At 39.0% G+C, this 16,372-nt stretch overlaps 1 long non-coding RNA gene across 3 annotated transcripts in view; it reads right to left on the bottom strand.

Annotated features, from left to right (window-relative positions):
• Window positions 1-16,372, bottom strand: part of LOC143687073 (uncharacterized) — a 64,353-nt gene that overhangs the window by 3,680 nt on the left and 44,301 nt on the right. For all 3 annotated transcript variants that reach the window (XR_013177400.1, XR_013177401.1, XR_013177402.1), the window contains one exon: window positions 15,303-15,438. This is a non-coding gene — a long non-coding RNA (uncharacterized LOC143687073). The remainder of the gene's footprint in view (window positions 1-15,302; window positions 15,439-16,372) is intronic.

A 16,372-nucleotide genomic window follows, 5' to 3' on the forward strand; every position in this document is an offset into this window, starting at 1 on the left:
TTTTAATATAGTTTTTATATATTATATTTATAAAAATATTATTACAGGATTCATTTAGAAATAAATAAATAATTATTTATTATTATGACTCTTCCTTTATTAAGGGAGTCTCTTTAAGGGATAAATAGTTGACATCTACTCTCTCTATGGGCTTTTCTTTGAATTTCATTCTGCAAGAAAGCCCCTGATAACCCAAAATATTTCACTTTCACAGAATTCTAGGCAAGTTTCCATACAAGGAAGCTTGATTTAATTAGGTGTGCTACTTCAGTTTAATGGATGATAAACCTATTTCTGAGATGGAATGAGTTGCAGAAAGAAATTAATCAGAGGATTGATGGAGAAACTAGATTGCCTTCCAGCTTCTTTAAGTTAGTGGAGTCACAGTGTGGCTTCATTGTTTACTTTAGCGTAAATTCCCACTGTATCAGTGGAAAACATAGAAAGAAGTTGGAAGTCACATAGTGCTACACCCAGGTGATTTGTTCTCAAGAGAGACAAGACAGAAGCAGGAGTGGGATGGACATTATTGGAGATAAGATTTTACAAAAGTTAAGCAACTAGACCAAAGTCTTAAAAGATAAGAGAGGCACTTGGAACCAAATCTAAACGCTTGTATGTTCCCCATTTTAGAGAAGAAAGAGTAACTTAAAAGGGTATTTTTTCCATAAATTTGTTGAATATTTCATAGTGTCTTGTTTTATATGATCCTTCCCTCGTCTTTTCCCTTAGCTTTTGTCTAGAAAACAAAACAAAGCAAGGTCAAAAAATGTATAAAGATGTTGCAAAGATATTGGTTCTTATCCATTAGTTCTTAGCCTGCTGAAACCACTGTCCAACGAGAGAAGCAGCCCTAGGCAATTGCCTTATGCTCGTCTGTGGGAAACCCACTCCAGGTAACCTGGTCCCTAGAACCGTGATGAATCTCAAATGGATTTCCCATTTCCAAAAGACATGGTTTGGCCTGATAGCATGGCTGGGATCTCTCTCTTCCTCAGTGCCAAGCATATTCTTCCAAAACTCAACTTCATTTTACTTAAAACTCAGAAAATCTTAGCTTCTTGCAACTATAAGACATTTATAAATTTATAGACAAATGATAAGGTGTTTAGATTATGATTTTGGAAGGTCATTGAAGATAAAAGAAGAGAAAAGGTTAGCATGCCAATGAAGAGCAAGATTAAGAAAGTAGTGACTGGGAATTCTCTTTCCATACTGTCTCCTTTAGAGATGTTTCAAAATGGAGAGAGAGGAAAGAGAAGGGAAGAGAGAGGAAGGAGGAAGGAGGAAAGAAGTGAGAGAAGAGAAGAGAGAGAGTGAGAGCAGTTTGTTAACCTCTGCAAGTGATTTCACTTACAGCCGAGATTGAAAAAGCTTGCCCTTGCCTTCTAAAATAGAAGTACACAATTTGGCTTTAAACGTATGTAAATCGCAAAAATTGTATGTAAATTTGTGCTTTCACCAGATCCTTAAAAGTTCTGTGATAGAGAAAAACTTAGAAATATAGCTTAACTAGATAAATAGAAACAGACTATCCTACTTGAAGCTCTGAGGATGTCCATAGGGCAATAACTTAGACAGTGGTTCTCTAGGCTATTGCAACTGGGATGGAGATGCTACTGCATCTAGTGGGTGTAGGTCAGGGGTGATGCTAAGCAGCGTACCATGAACAGAACAGTTCCCCAACAAATAACTAACCATCTCAAAGCTTTGGCTATGCTGAGGTTCAGAAGCCTAGGCCTAGGAGAAACCTCAGCATAGCCAAAGCTTTGAGGAAAAGTATTGTACTTGCACATATAAACTAGCTTCTTTGCTTATCCAAGTGAAAGTAAGTTTTACTGGGCAAGATGGGAGAGTAAAATGGTACTTCTTTTAGTAAAATAGAAATTAGAATATAGGAATTGCTCACTTTTTGTGCATGGTTATCGCACGCAGCCTGGCCAGCCTGAAAATGTTGTTTTCCTGAAGACTTTATTTGTAACCAGCTTCTCTTCCTTATTTCTTGGTAGAGGTAACAAACTCTAAAGCCTGTGGAAGGTATGTATTCCTCTAAATGCATAGCATGATACTGCCATCTTGCATTGCCTTTTAAAAAAATACGTAAGCTTTTTTATCAGAGAAGTTGATTTACAGAAAATACCACGTTCCCATCCCCAACCCCAATTATTAAGAACTCGCATTAGTGTGGTACCTTTGTTATCACTGATAAAAGCATATTATTATAGTTAGCACCTAGCAATGGCTCTCTTTGCACTACACAGATGAAAGAATTAGTTTCAGACTCCCTGCTTCTACACACCCCTGCTAAGTAAATGTATCCACACCCTCAGCTTCAATTATCAACCGTACACTGCTGTTGTCAACTCCCAAATCTCCTTGTTCAGTCCTTATATCTCTGCAGAGCTCCAGGAGTACAGCTGGTTGTCTGGTAAACATCTCAACTTAAATGCCTGACAAGCATCCCAATCTCTAAAGCCAAAGTAAAGTAGACTCGCAACTACGGAAATGAAAGTCCCATGACATACATATTAAGAGAGAATCTGCTGTTTGAATAACATCCAAACCCTAACCCTCTCTTATTGTATCCTATAAGGGCCATCTTCATTCCCTGCTACCCTCCCACACACTCACTCTGCTCCAAGCATGAGCCCTTCTGTTAGTTGAACAAGCCCAACTCTTTCCAACCGTAGGGGTTTTAACTTGCAGTTCACTCTTTCTAGAAGGGTTTCTCCGATCTTTGCATATCTAAGTTCTGATTACTGCAAAAGTCTCAGCTCAAAAATAAGATCAGAAAAGCTGTGTTTCCCGCCTAAAGTATTTTCACTCTCTATCACTTACTGTACCCAACTTTGTGGTCTTCAATATCCTAAGTTCATATTCATTTTTTTTTAATTTTTCAATTCCCCCATAAGAGCAGGACATTTGGCTGCCTTAGTCACTCATGCCCCTGGAGCAGTATTTAGTACCTAGTAGGCACTCACTAGACATTTGTTGAATAAGTGAATGATTGAATGGAATCCATGAATCATCCTCCCCCACAGACATGCTCTTCTCATCTTTTCTCTACGTGGAAAATGTTTCTGCCATTCACCAGGTTAATCAAATCAAAATGCTAGATGCTTCTCTAGATACTTCCCTACCTCTTAAACCCATTATATCATTACAAAATATGTGTGTGTGTGTGTGTGTGTATCTTCTGAAATATTAATCAAATCTCTCTTTTCATTGTCTCTGGGTCATTGCCCTATTTGAGGGGCTCCTTTTTGTTCACTGCAATGACTAGCCTTTCTGATGTTAATCCCCCCACCCAACTGAGCCTTTCTAATTTACCTCCTGGGTCTTTCTAAACCCTAAATATGATCATAGCAACACCCTTCTCAACAATCCCTCAAGACTTCTCATTGTGTAAGGATAAAATATGAATTCCCTATTGTATCCTATATGGTCTTTCAAGAGCTGGTTCCTATTGTCCAAACAGCCTCTTCTTCCACCACCTTCTGCTGATGAACTTCAAGCATACAGTTCAGCTTTCCCTTCACCACCTGGTGGCCCTACTCATACGCTCTACTCTGCCTGAGATGTCCACCACATATGTACATCCACTACATGTGTCAAAGCCTAGCTCCAGCATTTTCAACCTCATCCAAGCTCACTACCATTATAGGATTTTTCATATTATTGTAATACTCTTCTTCCATGATTGTTTTCTCCTCTTATTCTATCAGCTCCTTCAAGAGCTGTCTTCTTCACCTTCATATTCTTATCCCTTAGCATAGGACCTAGCCCTTAGAAGGCACTTTGGATTTTTGTTCTTCTTAAATTAACAGGTAGAGAGATGTCCTTAATTAGATGACACATACTTTGCATCAAATTTTAATCAATGATAATCCTTTGGAATTTAATGTTGACATATTGGCTTCCAACTAGAGGCCACCTTTCAAATGCTGAAAAGATTACAACTTGCATAAGGTCATCTGTTTTAGGTTGGGTATGTGTAGGGGGCTCCAGTAATCATTGCAGAGTGTGATAAGGGAGGCCAAATTCTGCTGGCTCTGAGCCCTCCCCACTTTAATCATTTCAAATACCATTTGAATGTGCTTAGTCTTAGTTTCTTACACATTCGCTTTTTTTTTGTTTGTTTAACATGAGCAGGCACCAGCAATCGAACCCAGGTCTCCTGCATGGTAAGCAAGAACTCTGCCAGCGAGCCACAGTTGCCTGCCCTGACACTCACTTTTAACTTTAAAACAGTGAAAGGAGATTCTTGCTTCAAGCACTGATGGAATAACTTGTATGGGAATTTCTCTCTGGAAACAACTGTAAAATTGAACATATATAAGGCACCTGTGTTTGAAGACTGGAAAGAGGTAGCCCTGAATCGATACTCCTGAGATAAGGGAAAAGTATGATGTAAGACCCACATTTGTTGGGCTCTCTGCCAGGGAAAATTTCCCAAGGTGGATCCCAAAAAGCATGACAATGTGCTGAGTTGAGGAGGCACAGGTCAGAGTTCAGGAATGCTAATTTAACCGGGACTTTCAGAGCCGGGTTCCAGAGAGGGTGGAAGCGCATTGCTAAAAATGGAGTTGGCAATAGATAAGAAGCCTTAGCTGAGGGCTGGGCTGCATATGTGCATGGTGAGACCACAAGAGGCCCTGCTTGTGAGAAGGGCTGCTTCAGGGGTAAGAGTCGAATGGAGACTATAAATGTGACACATTACTGGGAGGCATTGGAGTTTCTGTCCCATCCAGAGTAGAGAGATACTGGTAACACTCAAGGCATGCAACTGGACACCAGGGCACCCATTCCTTCAGAATATGGGGCATCCCCTAGAGCAGTAATCAGCTAACTATGGTGCATCAACTGGCCATCTGTTTTGGTAAATAAATTTTTACTGGAACACAGTCATGCCTACTTGTTTACATATTCTCTATGGTTGCTATAATGCTACAATGGCAGAGCTGAGAGTTGCAACAGAAACCATATAGCCCAAAAGCCTAATATATTTACTATCTGGCTATTTAAGAAAAGCTTTCCATTCCCTATCCTAAAGACTATTCTAGATTGCCCTAACAAAGTCTAAAACAAGCTCCAGCTAGACCAAGGAAAACATGTGTTATATTATCTGCCTGCCAGAACATAACTTAACGTCCTTTAAAGGAAAGGACAATTTAATCCATACTCCTTACCATGCCTTATCCACAATATTCATCAAATGCAAAATAATTACTAAACATGAAAAGAAGCAGAAAACTGGTCCATGGTCAGCAGGTAAAAAAATAAATAAATAAAGCAGACAATAGGAATAGACCCAAAGTTGACCCAGATATCGGATTTAATAGGCAATGACATTAACACAGATAGCAAAAATTTGTTCAAAAATTTAAAGGAAAATATGGTATTGATGAGAGGAAAAATGTAAAGTGTCACAAAGAAATGAAAAATATTAAAAGGGAACCAAATGGAAATTCTAGAAATACAAAAGAATATGTCTGAAATTTAAAAACAAATCACTGGAGAGATTTAGAAGATTGGATTTAGCAGAAGAAACATTGAACTTGAATAAAGATAATAATCCAAACAGAGCAGAGAGTGAAAAAAAATATTAAGAAAAATAAACAGGACCTCAGTGGCCTATGGGAAAATATAAAGCAGTCTAACATATGTATAATTGGTACCCCAGAAAAAGAAAATCATGTGTTGGGCAGAAATTTTTAAAATATATAATGGCAAAAGATATTCCCTATTTGGTAAAAATTATCACTTTATACATCCAAGAAACTAAGTAAACCCAAAGCAAAATCATACAAAGAAGCGACACCCAGATACATCACAGTCAAATTGCTATAAATCAATGATAAAGAAAAAAATCCTGACAGCAGCTAGAGTAAAACAGCATATTACATAGAGAAGAAAATGGTGCAAATGTTAGCTAATGTCTCATCAAGGCTTAGAGACCAGAAACAATGGAATTACATCTTCAAATAAATGAGTGAAATAAAAAGAATCATCCCCTACTTCTCTACCCTATAAAAATATTCTCCAATAAGGGTTAAATAAAGACATCATCACAAGGATAATACAAGAAACACTAAAGGAATTTCTTCAGGCTAAAGGGAAATGATAAAAGATGGAAATTCATATCTATAGGAAAGAAAGAAGTGCACTAAAAATAAAATAGTAAGGGTGTGGGTTTTATGTTAACAATACATGGGTATTATGTTCATCCCTTAATATATTTAAAAGACAAACAACTAGTTAGAACAAAAATAAATATACAAATTATGGTTTACACTATGTAGAAGTAAAATATGTGACAAAGGTTGAGAAGTAGAGTAAATGAAATTACTCTGCATAAATTTCGTATACTTGTGATGTGTAGTAAGTAAAGTTTTCCAACATTAATTCTAAGTAGACTATGACAAAAGGAAGGGGCATGTATTGTAATCCTTGAACAACCATTCACATATAATAAAAAAGAGGTATAGCTAAAAAGCCAATAGAGGAACTAAAGTGGTTGAGTAAAAATATTCAATCAATTTCCTGGAAAAAAGGCAGGAAACAATTACATACGAAGAAACGATACGTGGGACAGATAAGAGGTAAATAGTAAGATGGTTGACATATACAACCTGATCAATAATGATGTTAAATACACTAAACACTCTGAGTAAAAGACAAGATTTGTTAGATTGGATGAAAAAGCAAGACCCAACCATATACTATTTACAACATCTCATTTAAAAGAAAAACAATTTGAGTAAACACTGCCTACCAATATATTCAAAAAATTTATACTCTGTGGACCTAATTTTTAGCAGTTGATTGATTGGCTTATTTAAGGTGTCTAACTCGAGAAGTAAAGTGCATTATTTTCAATATAAATTATTGAAATAATTTTCAAAATGAATGAGTGTATTAGTTGGGATCTTTTCCTGTCTTCAAACCTTCAACAAATCTTGTTATCTGTTAGGCAGCCTCCACACAGCCTATTATTATTTTGGGTTTATGTGTTTATCTCCCTTCCTAGATTAAGAACTCACTGAACGCTTAAACACCAAATAAACATTGGCAGGGTATTTAGTACCCAGTAAATATGTCAAGTATTGATGACACAACTAGGAACAAGATTCACCAGAAGCTTACAGACTGGTGGTGGACATAGAAAAGGACACAGGCAATTATTTTTAAATGATGATAGATATCTGATAGTTAAATAGATGAAAGAATGAATTCATGGGTAACTAGCACTGATTTAGTAGTTTTAATTTCTAAATCAAGTTCAACCACAACAGGAATAAACCTCAGGCAGCTCCATTCAGTGACAGCAGAGAAGAAAGCAAACTATCAGGCAGGAACTAAAAGCCCTTAATAGGATTTGCCTTGAAAACTTGGCATTTCATGAAGCAACAAAGTAAAGACATTCTACATCTCTTCCAGTAGAGCGCAAACAGTATCTTTCAAATGCATCATACAAACGATAATGTCTTTGTCGTCCTTTAGCCTTAATTTAATTGTGAAGAAATGTGGTATCGTGTTTTGTTCCATGAAGAGGAAAATAACCCATACATTATGCCTTCCAATAAAAACAACTCCAAATGACATCTAAACATCTCCATTTCCCTCAATTCTAGCTGTTGGGGGGATCTGGCATTAAATCAAACTTGAGTCCTAATGCAGGTCTTACATAGACTTGCTACTGTTGCTTATATGGAGATAGGTACCAGCAAAAAAACTTGAAAGGTCACCGATTCACCCTGTTATGGCTTTGGCAAGGACCACGTTGCAAGCAATTCAATGTCACTTCCTGTAACACTACCCAAGGAACTGAAGTCATAGTATAGGGGAGAGATGGGAGCAATCAAAGAATATAGAATTTGGAATCCACTCATTTGAGTACTTCAGAAAGGGTACTTGGCTGACTTTCAAGGAGTCGATTAGCTTTCTCCATCTTTCAGCAGAACTGTTTTTACCTCATCTCAGTGAGAAGTACCACAGGCCCCCTTTATGATACATTGTTCTATAGGGCAGACACGCTCCTTTATGGACCCCATGCCCATGCCCCCCCACCCCTCCATGCTGGCACCCCTGCCTATGTTCAGCCACTCACGCTTCCCATGGGTGACTCAAAGAAAATGGCTCCTCATCCCAAGTCAATCATGGTATCCTTTTCTTCTTGAGAGCAATTGGTTTAAAAAATAATATGTGACCCAATTCTTACAAACAAGATGTAAGGAAAGTCCATAAAACTGTAACTGAAAAGAGACAGGATGGAAGACCTTTATACCACATGATGATGTGTCTGTGACCCCTGATACCACAATAACCATCTTGTGAACACGAGGAGAGCTGGATAAAGTCAACAGTACTATGCTAAGTGTGACAAGGCAGTCAGAAGGAGCCCAGATCCTTGCAGACCAACTCTGAGCAGAAGAATTGGTCAACCTGCATTTCCCTATCACAGGATGTTATTATGATATGATTTTAAAAAATCTTTCTTTTGCTTAAGACAGCTGTGTCATGATTTTTTTCCCCTGAACCCAAGAGGAGACTGAAACAAGTTTTGCTTTTTGCCTACTTTGAAGGCAAGCACTCTGATTCAGGATTGCAGAGGACCAAAGATGAAGGGGAGGGGACTGTTTGGAGGAAAAGTGGACCAGGGTTCCCATGCCAGCTGAGATCCAGGGTACAGACAACATTACCCCCAAAGTGCTTGTTCATTTAGGGACAGTCTACCAAGTTTGCATCTCCTCACTTGCATCCTGACTCACAGGTTATTGGACAAGAGCAGGGCACAGGAGTGTAATGCTAAAGCCATTTCATTTCATTGTAAATCAGTCAGCCAGGAACTGGAACAAACCTCTGGGGAAGGGAACAGGATTCCACTTTCATCTCTTTCCGCTTCAAGAAGCCAAACTCCAGTTAAAGAATATGCCTGATATTCAAGAACTAAATGTTTTTCTGGCTTTAATGCATAGTAATTGTAATTCTTAATCAAGATCTTCAATTCTCAGCTGTTGATTCCAAAGTCATCAATAAATTTAGCTGTGAGCCAGGCCAGAGAAGGATGAAACCAATAGGTAATTCTGTAGTCATTTTTTTAATATAAAATCAAGTAAATTCATTCCAACAAGCATTTATGAGGAAGCATGGTTCTAGGTCTTATTATCTATTTTTGATCAATGTAGCTTTAGGAAATAATCCTTTAGAATTGTTATTTCTAGAAGGGAAGAGAAAATAGGTGTGTGTCCAACAATTATAACTAGAAAGAAACCAAGAGTGTAATACTGTAGGTCAGACTATAAAAGTTAGTTTGGATACAACAATGACTTAAGTAATGGGTCATAAAATACAGTTGATCAGAGAAAACTGTTTGGAGGATTTAGTTGTTAAGCCAGGTTGCAGATGAATTAATGAATATACATGGAAGATACTGACCTGGGTGGGAAAAAAAATCATTTCAGAAATGTGTTTTCAACACAAGCAAAATTATAGCAGAAAAGAACATGTTTACAAACAAGCATGAATAAAGAGGGCTTAAGGGTCTAGAACAAAAGGGCCACATTTCAGCATGCTTAATATTTATATGGAGCTTTATATGGAACTAATATTGACTAAGTACTTAGTGTATGCTAAGTTTAAATGTACATTATCTCACTCATTCTCAATACAAACAGATAGGAAAAATACTGCCACAGGAAATGGAAATTCAAAACGATTGAGTACCCTCCCCAACTGCGGACAGCTGATAAATAGAATCCCCCTTATTTCTGTCTGCTACTAAGTTCATCCTTTTACCAGGGTATCTCGGCTTGGCAAAAGATATAGTTACCAAAGGCCTCAAATGCCAGAATAAAAATAAGGTTTCTATTTGAATGAAAAATGCAAAAGAAATTTCCAGTAATAGTACTTAGTGGAGCATACTCACCCAGTTCCCCTCTCCGTTTCTAAGTAAAGTATGCATGCAAAAGCACTGCACTTCAGACATGTGCCATTTCATCAATTTTCAAGGCAATACAAAGAATCTTCCTGATCTCTTTTCCTCCTTATTTACTTACTGTCTTTTTCCAATAGCTTCCTACTATCTCAGAATTCCCAGTTAATCTTTTGTAGGCCCAGAGAAAAGGCAAGCTAGCTGAGCACCATCCCAGATTAGCCACCACATTTTTAATGGTTTAAGAGAAGGATTTGACAGGGTGTTCATTAAGGCAGCATGACTTGTGGAAAATCAACCAGGTTCTTGGTTCTGCCTTCAGCCCATCTGGAAATTAGGGTTGTTTAGCCAGATACAGTTATGATAACCCAACTCTTTGAGCCAGCCTACAAAAATAAATTGGAATAACCTCTAAGGAAAACTGACTCTAAAGACTGAAACAAGTTTCTCTTTTTGTCTGCTTTTTTTTTTTTTTTTAAGAGAGAGGGAGGAAGGGAAGGAAAGAAGGATGGAAGGAAGGAAGGGAGGAAGAAAGGGAAACATTTTTAAACATTTTCTTGTTTTATTATATTTTGTTTGTTTGTTTGTTTTTTACATGGGCTGGGGCCGGGAATCGAACCGGGGTCCTCCGGCACGGCAGGCAAGCACTCTTGCCCGCTGAGCCACCGCGGCCTGCCTTTTTGTCTGCTTTTAAGGCAATCAGTCTGATTCAGGATAAGGTAGGGGGAGAATATTTGGAGTGAATGTGTGGTTTAGAAGAAAGTTGCTTAAAACCCACCCATTAAAAGTATCTGTTTTTCATGAAATGATGACACTGTGGTAGAGAGGTGGAGGTATAGAGGAATGGAGATGGATATTTGCGTGCCAAACACTAAACTTTAAATAGTAAAGACTTTCATGTGATTCTCATTTGAACCGTCTAGATTTGGTATTATTATCCTCATTCTACAGATGAGAAAAGTAAGTCTCATAGAGGTTAAATAAGCTGCTGAAGGTCAAAATTAAAACTTAAATTGATCTTATATCAGACCCAACATATCATCAAAGGAAGCACTTTGAGAATGTTTACCTAGATAAAGAGTATAGAATATACCTTTTCATCCTATCATATTTTCCAAAGAATAATATATGGGTCTATCAAAGTCGCCTTTAAAATATGATACTTTGTCACAATAACAGTGTTGTCATCAAACCCATGTTCACTTTCTTTAAAATCTACTACTACTTACTGAACATGGTCCTGAAAATGTGATTCAGACCAGAGAATCCTAACGCTCTTTTTCTCTAGGTAGGTCAAACAACATACATATAAAGGTGTAAACTAAAAGAGGACTAACCATGGGCTTCAGATTTTGAGGGTTAGGAATCAAGAATATTGCAATGGGGACAAAAAATGGCACTTACATACAGTTACCATTAAATGAGTAAATGACACAAATTAGGCTTTTTTTCTGAGTTAACAGGTCATATGCCCATTCTTAAAGCTGATCTGATTTATCGCGGACCGATTTAAGAAAACCGGTTCCAGAATGTTGCTGGTTTCAAATCCAACTCCGGGAGCAATTAGGAAGAGAGCAAATGGAAGTGTTTGGTTTTCAGGAAACAAATTCCGGTCTGTCCCATCTGCAAACACAGGGGCAGCGAAACTGAAGCTCATAGAGATTGGATTGGGAGGAGGGGGTGAGAGGTGGGCAAAGCACCAATAAAAGGCAGTCTGGGTTTGAGACCCCCTGCAGTTGGTCAGATTCGATTGCTAAGTCTCAGGAAACCCTGAACTATTTCTCCTGGAAATTAAACTGAGATTTGAAACTAATGAGGGACTGAAGTATAGAAGAATGTCGGATAACATGTGCAGCTAATTATTTCATCCAGAGTGGCCAAAGGGACCTTGGAATATTTCCATACAGCCTATAAACTAGGGAAAGTAATCCTAAAACTTGGACGGAAAAAAAAAATAGGGTCCCATCATAAAATTGCACATATTGAATCTGTGGATAATTTCTCCTCACTGTCCTTGGAGGTTATGTTAAGGCCAGGTAAGGACTTGCAGTCCCAATTAAGGTCAATCTATTGTGAAAAGCTGGCTAGGAACAGAAAAGTATCGCTCTGACCTGGCCAGGAGCAGACTGCTGTGAAGATTTTCATCTAAGAATTCAATGTTCTGTGGGTGTGATTTTTTTTTTTCTACAGGAAAATTCTTTTGGAAGGAGGAAGAAGAGGATAACACCAGGAAATCTACTATCTGTCCTGTCAAGTAACCGGGTTTGGGCACCCTCTGTGCACAACGTCCTGTCTTGGAACCCTGGCTGGGGAGGGCTTCGGGAGTGGGAGATGAGATTAAAAAAAAAAAAAGATTAGGGATTCAGATTTCACTCTAAAGGATTTGGAGTCAGGTGGTATCTACGGTATAGGAAATGTCCCTCTGAAAAGTGTAAAGCAAAATAATTATCTTGGTTGGTTGGTCCCAAATTACACCAGTTTTCAGCATCACGAATGGAATTTTAAAATGAGTCCAGTAAACTAGACTTTTTTTAAAAACCTAGGAATCTATAGCTTTTACATTCTCCTAGTAATATTGATGATCAGTTTTGTGAAATATATACCTAATTTATAAAGCCTCAAACATCTGGAAATAGCAAAGCTTTCAAAAACAAATTCCTTCCACGGAATCATGACACAGAGATAAACCTAAGTCTAGAAGAGCAGACAAAGGAAGGGTTTACACAGGTGACAATGCCATAAACACTTAGCAATTATAATTTTAGCAAACAAAACTTTTATGGGAAGCTAAAGTTTTTTTTTAAGTGAAAAATTAATTCATTGCATGCAAAATGGGCTGCAGCAGCAGCCAATACACATGGGATTGGCATAAAAAAATCAATAAATGCTAATTACTGATATCATTATTATCATCACCCAGTCATATCATTACGTAAGGCCGGTCCAGAGTTGGAGTCAAAATTTTTATCTGCAAAGAGTGGAACAGTGAATTTTTTAAGCTTTGTGACCCAAAAAGTCTGTCACAAGTACTAAGTTCTGCTACCGTAGCTCAAATGCAGCCATACACAATATGTAAGCAAATAAGCATGGCTGTATTTCAGGAACTCTTTATTCATGGAGACTGAAATTTGAATTTCACATAATTTTCACATCATAAAATGTTATTCCCCTTTGGATTTTTTTCCAACCATATAAAAATGTAGAAACCATCATAGCTTGCAGGCTGCACTAAAACAGGCAGTGGGGCAGATTCGGCCCCCGGACCATGGCTTGCCAGCCACTGGTCTACAACCTAACTTACCATTTATGCAACAGTCTGCAAAGAAATGGGTGGATTTGGGTGTTGGATCATCTAATGATCATTTAATGGCCTATTCCATGATTGCTAACATTGGACATTCCCTATGTTAGAAGAAGTCCAGTGCTCACTTTTGTCATTGGCTAAATTGTAATGGCTAATCCCAGGGTCTTTTTAACATGGAAACAGAATCTCATATCTGTGAGTGGCCAGTCCCCTGCGGTGTGCTGGATACGTGACTTCGGGGATGCACCTGCCATGGAGAAGGAAAGCTTTGCCATCTTTAGAAGGGTTCCCACTCTCTGCTGCAAAGAACATCTGATTTTCAGAGTGATGTAAATCCCAGCTTTGCCTGCCAGTAAATTCATGTACATCGTGTTAACATCAGGTTTATATTAAACATTTACATTAAGGATTGGACTGGAAGATTAAATTGTTTGCATACGTTGCAGCTGCAAAGCAAATGGCCCCACTGCTGGTCCTGCCAATGGCGCTGAACGCTGGCAGAATAATCATTAGGCAGTTACCCAGCAGAACGTGGATAAGACTGTAAATGTGTGGCTCTCCACAAAGCTGGGTAGCCTCGATCCGCCCTGCCTGTGAGGTTAATAAAACTATCAGCTCTGTGGCTACATCCCACTGAGAGAGGTTTTAATTTATGAAACCAAAGAAAATGATTTGCTCCAATAAGTAGAAACTTCCTCCAACTCCATATTCAGCAATGGTGTCCTTTCTCCCAGCACTAGAATGGTCCTATCTACAAAATCACTGATTTGCTGTTTGTTTCAAATCAGCCATGGCAATGCTGGATGCTGGGGGCTTCCAAGCAACATTGGGTTGTGTAGGTTAAATATCATGCAAGAGATTGAGTTGGGGAGAGACTGGAGGTGGCTGTGAGTTGGGTCTCTAAGAAACACTGTTGTCTTTTCACTGGGAAATTCAGACTCAAAGGAGAGGAAGAGGAACTTGGGTTTGCAACCTCCCCGGGGCCAGTTCTCCTTCCACGGATATGAAGAGTTGCCCAAGACACTCTAACAAGAAAATGGTCTGTAGAACAAATGTTTTTTTTTCTTTTGGGGAGTGGGGGGGACAACCAGCACAGATGCCAAGTGAAGTGGTTGGAGAAGAGTGATGTTGTTAAAGCGTATGATTCATTAAGTCTCGTCTGAGTGTCAGATGTTCAGCATTCGATGTGATTGCCTCCAATTTAAATCATTTTTAAAGAAGTGCCGGAAAAGGTGCTGAAAGGACCTCGCTCTGTTCCCTCACTTGAAAAACAGTCTGCTTGTGCACTGCGGTAAAACTTTGCATTTTGGCTAGACACCCTGTGTGGAGCTATGCTGAAGCTTGGGCTTTTATTTCTTTCTCTCTCTCTCTTTTTTTTGAGTTCTTACAGTCACCCAAAGACAGGAAGAGAAAAGACTATTTCCACCAGCCAAAGAATCACTCCTGGTGGCATCTGTGAAATAAAGAGGAGAGCTCTGCAGGGTAAGTCCCACTCTGCAGAGACGAACCCCGTCAGCCCACTGACCTCCAAGTCCCCAGAAAGTGGCTGCCCCTCTGAAAGAACCGAGGCCATGGGCTTTTCTGCCAGGGGTCCTTGTCTCCTAGAATTCTTTGCCAGACCCCCTGGGGAGTCTGCAGCTGCTGCTGATGGTTTATCATCATCCGCTAGAGTGAGGCTAAAGCTGCTGTCTCAGCCTGGATTGCTGAGGTATCTGGTGGCCTCATGGGTTCTCGTCACATTGGTTCTTTGGTACCCCATGTCTGTGATGCAGGACACAGCTCTTTTCCCTTCTCACGCAGCAGGGTCGCGGCAGGTGAGAGAGTGGTAGCCAAATCCTAGTGATGCTCCAAGATCTTCCCCAGGTAAGTGTGAGTTAGCAAACACAATGGAATGTTGTTTGGGGGATTTTTATCTGAGTTCAGAGCCTCTATATTCTCAAGCATAGTATAAACTGGGTGATATGAATCTTGGAAGTGTTTTTCCTGAGAGAAACTTTCCCAGTTCTCCAGGCTGTCATATCACCCAGGTCTTTAGTAGCAGCCTAGAAGATGTTTAAGACTTACCTGAGAAGTTAAGGCAGCTATGTTCCCCACATTTCAAAGGCAGCAGAGCAGGTGATTGGCTGGGACTAGAGGTGGGCTGGGGAGAGGAGCACACACAGGAAACAGCTCAAAACCACCAAGGCCATCCCCAGGACACCTTGGCCAAGAAAAAAATAATGGGGCATATTACGTTTAGCAATGTACAGTTTCCCGAATATTTTCACAAATATAAATCACAAAGTCCTCCCAACAAACAAACAATTAATTACCACCATTGACAAAGGGCCTGTGACATGCCAGTTACCTCCTTATGCTGCACATTTTCTTCTTTCACTGAGGGGAAGAGTTTAGAGAAGATAAGACTATAGAGCTAGGAAAAGTGTATGATAAGGCAGGACATTTTATTTGTCTGTTTGCTTGCTTGCTTGGTTTGTCTGTTTGTGGTGATGATGCTGTTTTTAACCTCCAAATCCTGTATTTTGCCTTTTTCCATAATATAAGAGCCAATGAGGAGAGGAAAGAAAGATGGAATCCTAAGACTTCTAGTTGACAAGATGGATTTCTGCCCCTCAAATAAGCTGCGGTAACATCCCATTCATTCTGTTTATCTTAGGCTTTAGGAAGCATCCTTTCTGTAAGGAATCAGAGTCCAAATCAAGGCCTGCAATTGAAGCATTCATGGTGTTAAAATTAAGATTTTTCTCTTAGTGCCATTAAGCCATGTTTTTATTTGTTTGTTTTCTGCTTTTTTCCACACCACAATATATGTGTTGAACAGAACTAAATACAATGACAAACACAAGAAACCTAGTGTGTTAGTCTCAGCAGCTGATGGCCACTCGATGATTAATTCTTTAAGTCAGCAGTCAGGTACCATTATCTGAAAATGTAAACCTGTTGTTGTACCTACACCCTCTCCCTCCTGCCCTGGGCCCAGATGTCCACCCAAACTTATCTTCCCAGCAGAGTGATGGTAGACAAATATCCCCAAATCATAGACTCACTAAACTTGAAAGAGCCTCAGAACAGATCTCTGCAAGTCTGCTCTTAATCTTTTCCAGACAAATGTGATATGATTTCAAAAGATCTTC

This window comes from Tamandua tetradactyla, chromosome 6 (genome assembly GCF_023851605.1).
Source record: "Tamandua tetradactyla isolate mTamTet1 chromosome 6, mTamTet1.pri, whole genome shotgun sequence".
Classification (NCBI taxonomy): Eukaryota; Metazoa; Chordata; class Mammalia; order Pilosa; family Myrmecophagidae; genus Tamandua; species Tamandua tetradactyla.